This window comes from Macrobrachium nipponense, chromosome 8 (genome assembly GCF_015104395.2).
Source record: "Macrobrachium nipponense isolate FS-2020 chromosome 8, ASM1510439v2, whole genome shotgun sequence".
NCBI classification, from domain to species: Eukaryota; Metazoa; Arthropoda; class Malacostraca; order Decapoda; family Palaemonidae; genus Macrobrachium; species Macrobrachium nipponense.
In genome coordinates, this window is record NC_087203.1 from 73,416,697 (window position 1) to 73,429,196 (window position 12,500).

Here is a 12,500-nt window from a genome sequence, read left to right on the forward strand (position 1 = left end):
AGTGCATAAATGAATGTCTCTACGGCCATGCAATTTGCTTCTGTATTATGAACTCTGGTAAATACCTCAACCACACACACATACACACACATATTTACATATGTAAATGTATACGTATACTATATATATATATATATATACTATATATATATATATATATAGATATATATATATATATATATAAACATATATAGTTGTAAATAAATAAATTATACATATACAAATATATGTACGTATATATATATATATAATATATATATATATAATATATATGTATTGTGTGTGTGTGTGTGTGTATGTGTAATACATACATACTACATACATACATACTACATACATACATACATATATACAATATACATATATATATATATATATATATATATATATATATATATATATATATACTATATATATATATAGTATATATACATATATGTGTGTGTGTGTAAATGACTTGAGCTCTGCCTTATCAGTGTAATGTTAATAATCAGTTCTCAGGGTTTATGCTATATGTTTAAGGGTTACCGTTTGTTGACACACTGGTTACTATTGGTTGTTACTGTCGTTACTGAAGTATGTATCATAATTATACTCCTATCGGGGATAAGTCATTATATTTGTGTGAGTGTACATATATACATATATATATATATATATATATATATATATATATATATATATATATATATATGTGTGTGTGTGTGTGTGTGTGTGTGTGTGTGTGTGTGTGTGCGTGTGTGTGTGTATGTATACCAACATATGCACATACATAAATACACGGTGTGTGATAATATATATGTATATACATACATACACACATACACACACACACATGCACACACACACACACACACACACACACATAATATATATATATATATATATATATATATATATATATATATATATATGCATAAATAATTTATATTTTGCTAACTGCTGCTCTATTCAGTGCGTGCATAATTCACCAGTTTCTTCCAGATTTCCTGCTCTTAGTTTAGTTGATACCATTATTAATAAAAAAACAAGCTAAAGGATGCAGCTGACTCTGGCAATTACCAGCCGATTGCAATCACAACGGTCGCGTCGAAGATACCTGAGTTGGTTCTTCTGGTGAGACTTCTCCCCTTTCTACACACCACTGTCAACCAGTTCGGATTTTAAGCAAACCACTCAACAGACACCTGCATCTACATTTTGAAAAAGTAGCTGAACTATTACCTATCATCAGCCTCTCCTGTGGATGTGAGAAAAGCATTTGACAGAATAAACTACATGAAGCTCTTCCTGATGCTGCATAAAAGAGGCACACCTCTATACTTAATTGGCATTTTATATTGCTCTGTTCTTCACACAGCAGTTCTATGCCAAATGGGGTAATGTATTGTCGTACACCTTTGGCTCCCTAAATGGTGCATTCTCTCCCCATACCTGTTTAATACGTACACAGATGCCCTGAAGGTCAAACTGAACTCACTCCCAATCGGATGCACTGTCAATGAAACAACTTTAAACAACCTCTGTAACGCAGGACGATATGGTTCTGATTTCCCCATCAGTGCAAGATCTCCAACGACTCATCGACACTTGCCGCCAATATGCAGAGGAATTTGATATCCTATACAACGAAACCAGGACCCAGTGCATGTCGCTGCTCCCCAGATCGCTTAGGCATATTGCAGAACCACAAATTTTCCTCGGAAATCATGATCGAGGTTTCTATATGACGTAAATATCTTTACATGGGAGACCACGTTATATGCCTTAAAATTAAAGTGTTCGCTGTATGTCATCTTTAAGAATTTATTAAACAAGATATTTTCAGCAAGTATTTATAAGAAGGACATGACAGTGAGGTGTATGTGAAAATCACTTGACAGGTATATGTGGGTTTTACTTGACAGGTTCATGTGGCCATAACCTGTCAAGTAGAAAAAGAAATGGGTTGAAAACTACTTTACAGATCTACTTAGATATGACTTGATAGGTCTAGTACATCGAATTAAGTTGACACTTATATGTTGATATGACTTGACAGGTATGTGTGGATAATACTTATCAAGCATAAGTAGAAATGAATCTACAGTATTACTAGTAGAAATGACTTATAGTTACTGAAAATATGACAGGGCACGTACGTGGGGGTGAAGCTTATCTCGTGTACATACTTTCCAGGTGTAAGTTCACATGACTTGACAAGTACATGAAGGACATACATGACGTTACTGTTCATAAAATGACATAAATGATTACAATAGAGCCCTAAAAGTGAAAATAGTCAGTAAGGTAGTTCTAGATATCTTTAAAACTCTTTGCGTTGCATTTACAATAGGCATGTGGGCACCTTACACTGGTGTTCCGAGAGCTTAAAAATTTTGTGTGCAGGATACGAATGCAGTTGCATTTGCGAACAAAAACTCTTATTCAATTTCTTGGTCCGTAACGAGATTTGCCTCACAAATGACCGAGAATTTTCTTGCAAATTTCAAGGTCAACTTCTAAACAGTTTTAATTGCATTTCTCTCAATAACAAGATACTTTTCAATATGCGTACATCAAACTACCTCTAACCAGTATATCGAATTCAATGATGATATAATCTTGTTGGTACTGTGCCCCTTTAATACAATATTTGGGTACTGATAACAGTAAAAAAATTTTATGATAATAATATCTGTACAGATAACAAACGAGAACATACTACAAATACTAATAGTAGTGACAAGAATGAGATCTGTATGAAAAACACCGTTGTTCATATTAGCAAAATATCCAACACTGCAGATGCCAATCAAGAGCAGGAGAAAATGCTCATGTCTTTGGTGCAGCATATTCCAACATTTGTTGGGGAATTCGAAATGTCTGATAAAATGTACTAAAGGTACCGAATGAAAGGATTTGTAGGAATTCAAAGTGGCTCAAGAGGATTGGGTTTCGGTTGGAAGCGAGAGACGAAAAAGAGCAGAAGTGAGGACATAATAGAAAACGAACAGCGATAATGGTGAAATTAAGCAAATAAGAGGGAAGGATGAAAGGCATCAATAGACAAAGCAAATGGGATGAATATGAAGGGAAAACAGAGAGAGAGAGAGAGAGAGAGAGAGAGAGAGAGAGAGAGAGAGAGAGAGAGAGAGAGATAAATCGATTACTCGTTATGGACAGTGTAAGGATATCCCACTAAAACAAACAAAGCATTTATTCCATTAAAAATATCTTGTCTAATAGAACATAAGAATGTAAACAATTGGGAGCAATTTATTACGCAGACGCGGAAAGCATAGCTACAGTTTTTTTTTATTTACTCTTCCTTGTTTCTCGACGTTCACTACTCGTATTAATTTACTTGAAAAATATTTCTTCAAGTATGACCTTGGAACATAATCTACACATGGTCCAATTTAATAAACTGTTCACTTTTCAACATTCGGTTACGTGATACTTCATTTTAAACACTCGGATACTGAGTTTATCTTAGTTAAAACTAGAGAGTTAGTTGAAAAGATATGCATTGAAGATCACCAATTTTGTTACTTTCTCGATGCAAAATATATGACACTACCACACTGCACAAGTTTGTTTTCGCTTACTACTTTGTTGTTGTTGTTGTTCTGGTTCTTGTTCTTGTTGGGGGGTAGGAGAGGTCTATGGAAGAGCCTAAAAAGTTCTTATTTGAGTTAAAGATACAGGAATTTAGGATATTATATTTAGGATTTATTTATTAGAATGAAAATGTACAGAATATAGCGTATGTATTTCAATTTTCATCGGTGAAACAAGGATCTATTTGACCGCAGATTTTAGCACGTTTTAATTTACGTGAAAAGTTAAGAATATAATATTCACAACTTATGCGTAAGGGGAAAATCTTGCACACGTCCCCAGTAAGCTTGAGGTCAGATCACACCATGTTCATGTATATAGGAATTGGAATAAACAATTAAGGTCAAATGCTGGGACCTATGAGGTCATTCAGCAACGAAAGGGAAATTGAGAGTAAAGGAGGTTGTAAAGTTGCAACAGGATGGAAACCTCGCAGTTGCACCATGAAACAACTGTTAGCAGAGAGTGGAAAGTAGATGGAAGAAAGACAACTGTTAGCAGAGGATGGAAAGTAAGATGGAAGAAAGAAGGGAGGTACAACAAAACGAATGAAAAGGGTTGCAGTTAGGGACCGAAGGGACGCTGCAAAGAACCTACAGTGCACCGCATGAGGTGCACTGTCACACTACCACATGAAAGGTGAATAAATTATGATGATTCATTAAGCCTTGCTTTCTTACGTTGATCCTTATCTTATTTTCTGGCGCTTTTCATTAAGTATATCTTAGTTTTACCAGACCACTGAGCTGATTAACAGCTCTCCTAGGGCTGGCCCGAAGGATTAGATATTTTTACGTAGCTAGGAACCAATTAGTTACCTAACAACGGGTCCTACAGCTATATTGTGGGATCCGAACCACATTATATCGAGGAATGAATTTCTATCACCAGAAATAAATTCCTCTGGTTCCACGTTGGCCGAGCCGAGAATCGAACTTCGGACCACCGGATTGGTAGTCGAGCGCGAAATCCGCTTGACCAACGAGGGACTAGGTGCTTTTCATTAACAATACTACTTCGTAATTCTGCAAATTTCTGAAACGCATTTGCATATAAAATATTACATAAATGCCACATTTTTTTATTCACTATTCCGAGGGGGAAAAGTTATTTTCTGCGGAACAAATATATCAGAAAATAATTTTGCTTCAGGCCAATGAACTAACCTAACCTAGAGTGCAATGTCCAATTTATAACAATGGACTCGAGCAATTGACTGATAAGCATCAAGAAAAATGTAACTCAGTGATTTCGTTAAACGACTCGCAACTATTCCCACTATTTAATAATAATAATAATAATAATAATAGAAAAATGTGCCTTAGTCAACATACAAAAGGGCAAAGTAACAAGGACTGAAGGGATAAAGCTACCAGATGGAAACAATATCAAACACATAGATGAGTCGGGATACAAATACCTGGGAATAATGGAAGGAGGGGATATAAAACACCAAGAGATGAAGGACATGATCAGGAAAGAATATATGCAGAGACTCAAGGTGATACTCAAGTCAAAACTCAACGCCGGAAATATGATAAAAGCCATAAACACTTGGGCAGTGCCAGTAATCAGATACACCGCAGGAATAGTGGAATGGACGAAGGCAGAACTTCGCAGCATAGACCAGAAAACGAGGAAACATATGACAATACACAAAGCACTACACCCAAGAGCAAATACGGACAGACTATACATAACACGAAAGGAAGGAGGGAGGGGACTACTAAGCATAGAGGACTGCGAATGTCCGGCACTTGCACAGAACCAGTACAAAAAGAGGCATGATTCAGTAGCAAAAGCCCTCCACTGGAGCCTGTGCAAGAAACACCAGCTACCTTGTAGTAATAAGTGGTATCGAACACAACCTGAAGGAGTGATAGGAAAACGATCAGGCAAAGATTCCTCTGGGACTTATGGTATCAGAAACAGATAGGGTGATACGTGCAAATAGACCAGACGTGACGTTGATTGACAAAATCAAGAAGAAAGTATCACTCATTGATGTCGCAATACCATGGGACACCAGAGTTGAAGAGAAAGAGAGGAAAAAAATGGATAAGTATCAAGACCTGAAAATAGAAATAAGGATATGGGATATGCCAGTGGAAATTGTACCCATAATCATAGGAACACTAGGAACGATCCCAAGATCCCTGAAAAGGAATCAAGAAAAACTAGAGGCTGAAGTAGCTCCAGGACTCATGCAGAAGAGTGTGATCCTAGAAACGGCGCGCATAGTAAAAAAAGTGATGGACTCCTAAGGAGGCAGGATGCAACCCGGAACCCCACACTATAAATACCACCCAGTCGAATTAGAAGAATGTGATAGAGCAAAAGAAAAAAAAAAATAATAATAATAATGAAAATTAATTTTGAATAAGTGAAAAAGGAAATCTAGGTAATAATATCAATAAAAATTAATAGTAACAATGAACGCTAACCGCAATCAGACTCAAATGGAAGGAAATCGAAGAGATAAGTTAATACGAATCTCACGAGAAGACAGCGGTCCTTGGATAAAAGGAATAAGACGCGGAGAAGATGGGAAAGCGCCATTGAACCGCATCAACCCCCACCCCCCCTCTCGTCTGCGGGTTTTTATTACAATACTTAAAAAGAATGTTCCCAAGGCTTGCCTATGAGAGGGCTTAGAATCCCATCTGCTTAATTCTGGACAAGGTTTTCATCAAGAAAGACAAAAGGAAGGGACGGAATGGTCTTGCAGGTAAACGGGACAGAACGAGATATTCATATCGCAGTATTTTTGGAAGGAAGTTTCAAACTAGTTTTAAAATGATGTTATTTATCCTTATCATCACTCCAATATATAAATGAACAGGGAACATATTGAATAAAATTTCAACCTAAAAAACAGAACATTATTTTCTTACTTCTTCGAGCAGTGGTATCTGTATGCTTTTATCATCACACACGCTATACCCGTACTCACACTGACAGACTCACACACACAAACACAGCGGAACGAGGACAAGAGCATAAAATAAGTATAAGAAAATGATGACCATTTGAATACACAGTAAGTATTTTTGTTTGTTCATGTATATCCACAAGTCCTTCTACACCGTTTATCTACTGCTCTTGTTATCATACTTATTTTTCCTTGGACAACAGAGCCTTCCATTGAATTTTATATCTTAGGACATTTATTTGCAGTCGTTACATATTTTTCTTTTGAAGATGAAAAGTCTATAAATTTGATTTGCATATGAAATTACATAAGAATAACCCAATACCCCCCACCCAAGCCCACCTCTCTCTCTTTCTCATCAGGTATATATAAAGTTGCTCCACAAATGATGCAACAGTAATGAAAGTTTATTATGACCTTCTCTCATTGGATCTTGCTAGCTCCTGTGTTCTCCATTTTCCTTCATTGTCATAATCTAGGTAATATTCTCGGTCGCTCAGTGTTGGTGGTCTTTTTTACTATTTTCAAGATCTTATGTTTTCGGCGTCGCTTCTTGAATGTTTTACTCCCGTATTTCTTATTTATTTGCCAGGTTGTCTTTGTCCCCCCAAAATCTACGAGAGTTGGTGATAGACTTAAATGAATTTCTGTGATATGTTCTGGGAGACTGGAGAATTCTTCAGATTTTAGGATGAACTGAGACCGGATCAGAATTTTTTTTTTTTTCGCCGTCACTCAATCACTTAAGTAACTGCAATCTAACTCGACCGCACTGATGATTTATCGATAAAAATTATATTATAATATTGTCGTCGTTCAGCCCGTAAACGCTCGCAAATTCCAAAATCTAACCGAGTCTGGCGACTCAAAATTTTTCTTACATAGTATACCAGAGTAACTTTCAAGAAATAACATATCAAAATATTTCTCCAGGTGTAACTGTGATAGAAGTTATGATCTCCCTTGCGATATATGTATAATTCATATATCATCTCAGAATGCACTCAGAAATCCACTTATTTTCATGTAAGGGTAGGCTCCACTTTGGAGGGGTCCCAATTGTAAAATATCGTAAAAATATTTGCCAAAAATACGCTAATCAAGACAGGCTAATGAAATTTTCAGGCATTATTAGCACTATAATAACGCATTCTTCTGTGAGTTTTATCATCCTACAGGGAAAATTAATGATTTTATTAAAAAAAATGTGAAAAAATGCAAAAATTCCGGGCCCCTCGTACTAAAGGTTATTTGGTGATTGGTGAGAAACTACAGTCTTGAATAGAAATTCGGTCTGACAGAATGTTGGTATATCCACCTGGAACATGCACAAAAAAAATTATCAAAATAGAACAGTAAATAAGCACGTTATAACAAAAAAAAGAGCAACAACTTCAGGTAAGTTCAGCGAAAGCCCCGCTGAAAAATCAGACTATAGCTAGGAAAAAAATATTCAGGAAAAATTCAAATCTCGATTTAGGGACAAAACCTTTTGAGAGTTTGTTGTTATTATGTCACTTGATAGCCTAAAACATCTAAAAATTATATTATTTAGGACAATCAAAGAAACCCCCCCCCCTTTTTTTTCCCCCCCCCCCCCCCCCTTTTTTTTTGGGGGGGGGGGGTTTCTTTGATTGTCCTAAATAATATAATTTTTAGATGTTTTAGGCTATCAAGTGACATAATAACTACAAACTCTCAAAAGGTTTTGTCCCTAAATCGAGATTTGAATTTTTTCCTGAATATTTCTTCCTAGCTATAGTCTGATTTTTCGGCGGGGCTTTCGCTGAACTTACCTGAAGTTGTTGCTCTTTTTTTTGTTATAACGTGCTTATTTACTGTTCTATTTTGATAATTTTTTATGCATGTTACAGGTGGATATACCAACATTCTGTCAGACCGAATTTCTATTCAAGACTGTAGTTTCTCACCAATCACCAAATAACATTCAGTACGAGGGGCCCGGAAATTTTTGCAATTTTCACATTTTTTAAAATAAAATCATTAATTTATCCCTGTAGAATGATAAAACTCACAGAGAAAATATGCGTTATTATAGTGCTAATAATGCCTGAAAATTTCATTAGCCTGTCTTGATTAGTGTATTTTTGGCAAATATTTTTACGATTTTTTACAATCGGGACCCCTCCAAAGTGGAGCCTACCCGTAAGTTGGCGGGAAAATATGAAGTCAGGAATAAAAATGTAAGCGTGACATTTACACTTCTTAAGCATTCACTATAATTTCCCCAAATCAGATGTCCAATTCTCTGGTTTACAGTAGTTCTTATTTCATCAGGAGTTGCTTTCATGTTACATGTTAAGACACTGAAATATGAGATACAAGTGAAGTGTTGCGTCCGACGAATGTAATAAATGGCATTCTTTCAAACTGATATATATATATATATATATATATATATATATATATATATATATATATATATATATATATGTATATATATATATATATATAATATATATATATATATATATATATATATATATGTGTGTGTGTGTGTGTGTGTGTGTGTGTGTGTGTGTGTGTGTGTGTAGAATAGCAAGTACTTATATTAACCAGATGTTCCAATGAGCGTTTCAAGGTCTTAAAGTGATATATATATATATATATATATATATATATATATATATATATATATATATATATATATATATATATGCTTAAAAAATCACAGTAGATGTTCCTTGACAATGTCTGAGTAAAGACGAAAACGCTTGGATTTCTGACTTTCATTTTCCTGTGGGATTTGCTTATATGTATATATATATATATATATATATATATATATATATATATATATATATATATATATATATATAGATAGATAGATAGATATATGTATATATATATATTGAAATTGAATCGTTGTTTTCAATTCTTAAGAATTAAATAAACTATTTATAATTCCAATCCTAGTGGCAGTATTTTCTTTCTCATTTCTGTAAAACTGACGTAATTCATAGGACTTAGGGATATTAAATTATAGAAAAATTACCTGTTTTAAGAGTAGGATACCTGCGAGCTGAAAGGTTTGCTTTCTGATTGTTTCAATTCAGGTTTAACAATGGTATCTGGTAAGAAATTGAGTTTGTGAAATAATCACGTACTAAATATAGATGTGTATATATATATTATATATTATATATATATATATATATATATATATATATATATATATATATATATATATAGATATATATATATATCAATTCAAGCTACAAATGTCCTTTAATATCTAAATTCACTTTACCTACCAAATGATATATTTTCATATTAGTACCGAAGGGGAATTTTTTTTTTTTTAGTTGATAATAATTTCGTCCCCCATGGGATCGAACCACCGTCCAAGTGGACGGGGACGAAATCAGGACAGTCAGTGACGCTATCCCATCAGCCAACAGAGACGCTATAAGTTCATATCGATTCTGACCTTACAAATCACCCTTGATCTGGGTGCTTTTGTAATTAGAATCGATATGAAACCCGTCTACCATGTTGGCCAATTCGAGCGTTTTGACAGCACGTAGCCTTTTGTTATGAATAATTATCACATCGAACCGTTGATCCATTTATATATCAATTCAAGCTACAAATGTCCTAATATCTGAATTCACTTTACCTCCCAAATGATATATTTTCATATGTGTACCGAAGGGGAATTTTTTTTAGTTGATAATAATTTCGTCCCCCCATGGGATCGAACCACCGTCCAAGTGGACGGGGACGAAATCAGGACAGTCAGTGACGCTATCCATCCCAATACCAAGCCAAAAGAGACGCTATAAGTTCATATCGATTCTGACCTTACAAATTCACTTTACCTCCCAAATGATATATTTTCATATATGTACCGAAGGGGGGACGAAATTATTATCAACTAAAAAAAAATTCCCCTTCGGTACATATATGAAAATATATCATTTGGGAGGTAAAGTGAATTTAGATATTAAAGGACATTTGTAGCTTGAATTGATATATAAATGGATCACGGTTCGATGTGATAATTATTCATAACAAAAGGCTACGTGCTGTCAAAACGCTCGAATTGGCCAACATGGTAAACGGGGTTTCATATCGATTCTAATTACGAAAGCGCCCAGATCAAGGGTGATTTGTAAGGTCAGAATCGATATGAACTTATAGCGTCTCTGTTGGCTGATTGGATAGCGTCACTGACTGTCCTGATTTCGTCCCCGTCCACTTGGACGGTGGTTCGATCCCATGGGGGGACGAAATTATTATCAACTAAAAAATTCCCCTTCGGTACATATATGAAAATATATCATTTGGGAGGTAAAGTGAATTTAGATATTAAAGGATATTTGTAGCTTGAATTGATATATAAATGGATCACGGTTCGATGTGATAATTATTCATAACAAAAGGCTACGTGCTGTCAAACGCTCGAATTGGCCAACATGGTAGATGGGGTTTCATATCGATTCTAATTACGAAAGCACCAGATCGAGGGTGATTGTAAGGTCAGAATCGATATGAACTTATAGCGTCTCTGTTGGCTGATTGGATAGCGTCACTGACTGTCCTGATTTCGTCCCCGTCCACTTGGACGGTGGTTCGATCCCATGGGGGGACGAAATTATTATCAACTAAAAAAAATTCCCCTTCGGTACATATATGAAAATATATCATTTGGGAGGTAAAGTGAATTTAGATATTAAAGGACATTTGTAGCTTGAATTGATATATAAATGGATCACGGTTCGATGTGATAATTATTCATAACAAAAGGCTACGTGCTGTCAAAACGCTCGAATTGGCCAACATGGTAGACGGGGTTTCATATCGATTCTAATTACGAAAGCACCCAGATCGAGGGTGATTTGTAAGGTCAGAATCGATATGAACTTATAGCGTCTCTGTTGGCTGATTGGATAGCATCACTGACTGTCCTGATTTCGTCCCCGTCCACTTGGACGGTGGTTCGATCCCATGGGGGGACGAAATTATTATCAACTAAAAAAAAAAAATTCCCCTTCGGTACATATATGAAAATATATCATTTGGGAGGTAAAGTGAATTTAGATATTAAAGGACATTTGTAGCTTGAATTGATATATAAATGGATCACGGTTCGATGTGATAATTATTCATAACAAAAGGCTACGTGCTGTCAAAACGCTCGAATTGGCCAACATGGTAGACGGGTTTCATATCGATTCTAATTACGAAAGCACCCAGATCGAGGGTGATTTGTAAGGTCAGAATCGATATGAACTTATAGCGTCTCTGTTGGCTGATTGGATAGCGTCACTGACTGTCCTGATTTCGTCCCCGTCCACTTGGACTGGTGGTTCGATCCCATGGTGGGGGGACGAAATTATTATCAACTAAAAAAAAATTCCCCTTCGGTACAATATATGATGAAAATATATCATTTGGGAGGTAAAGTAATTTAGATATTAAAGGACATTTGTAGCTTGAATTGTATATAAATGGATCACGGTTCGATGTGATAATTATTCATAACAAAAGGCTATGTGCTGTCAAAACGCTCGAATTGGCCAACATGGTAGCGGGGTTTCCATATCGATTCTAATTACGAAAGCACCCAGATCGAGGGTGATTTGTAAGGTCAGAATCGATATATGAACTTTAGCGTCTCTGTTGGCTGATGGATAGCGTCACTGACTGTCCTGATTTCGTCCGTCCACTTGGACGGTGGTCGATCCCATGGGGGGACGAAATTATTATCAACTAAAAAAAATTCCCCTTCGGTACATATATCAAAATATATCATTTGGGAGGTAAAGTGAATTTAGATATTAAAGGACATCTGTAGCTTGAATTGATATATAAATGGATCACGGTTCGATGATAATATTTTCATAACAAAAGGCTACGTCCTGTCAAAAAACACTCGAATTGGCCAACATGGTAGACGGGGTTTCATATCGATTCTAATTACGAAAGCACCCAGATCGAG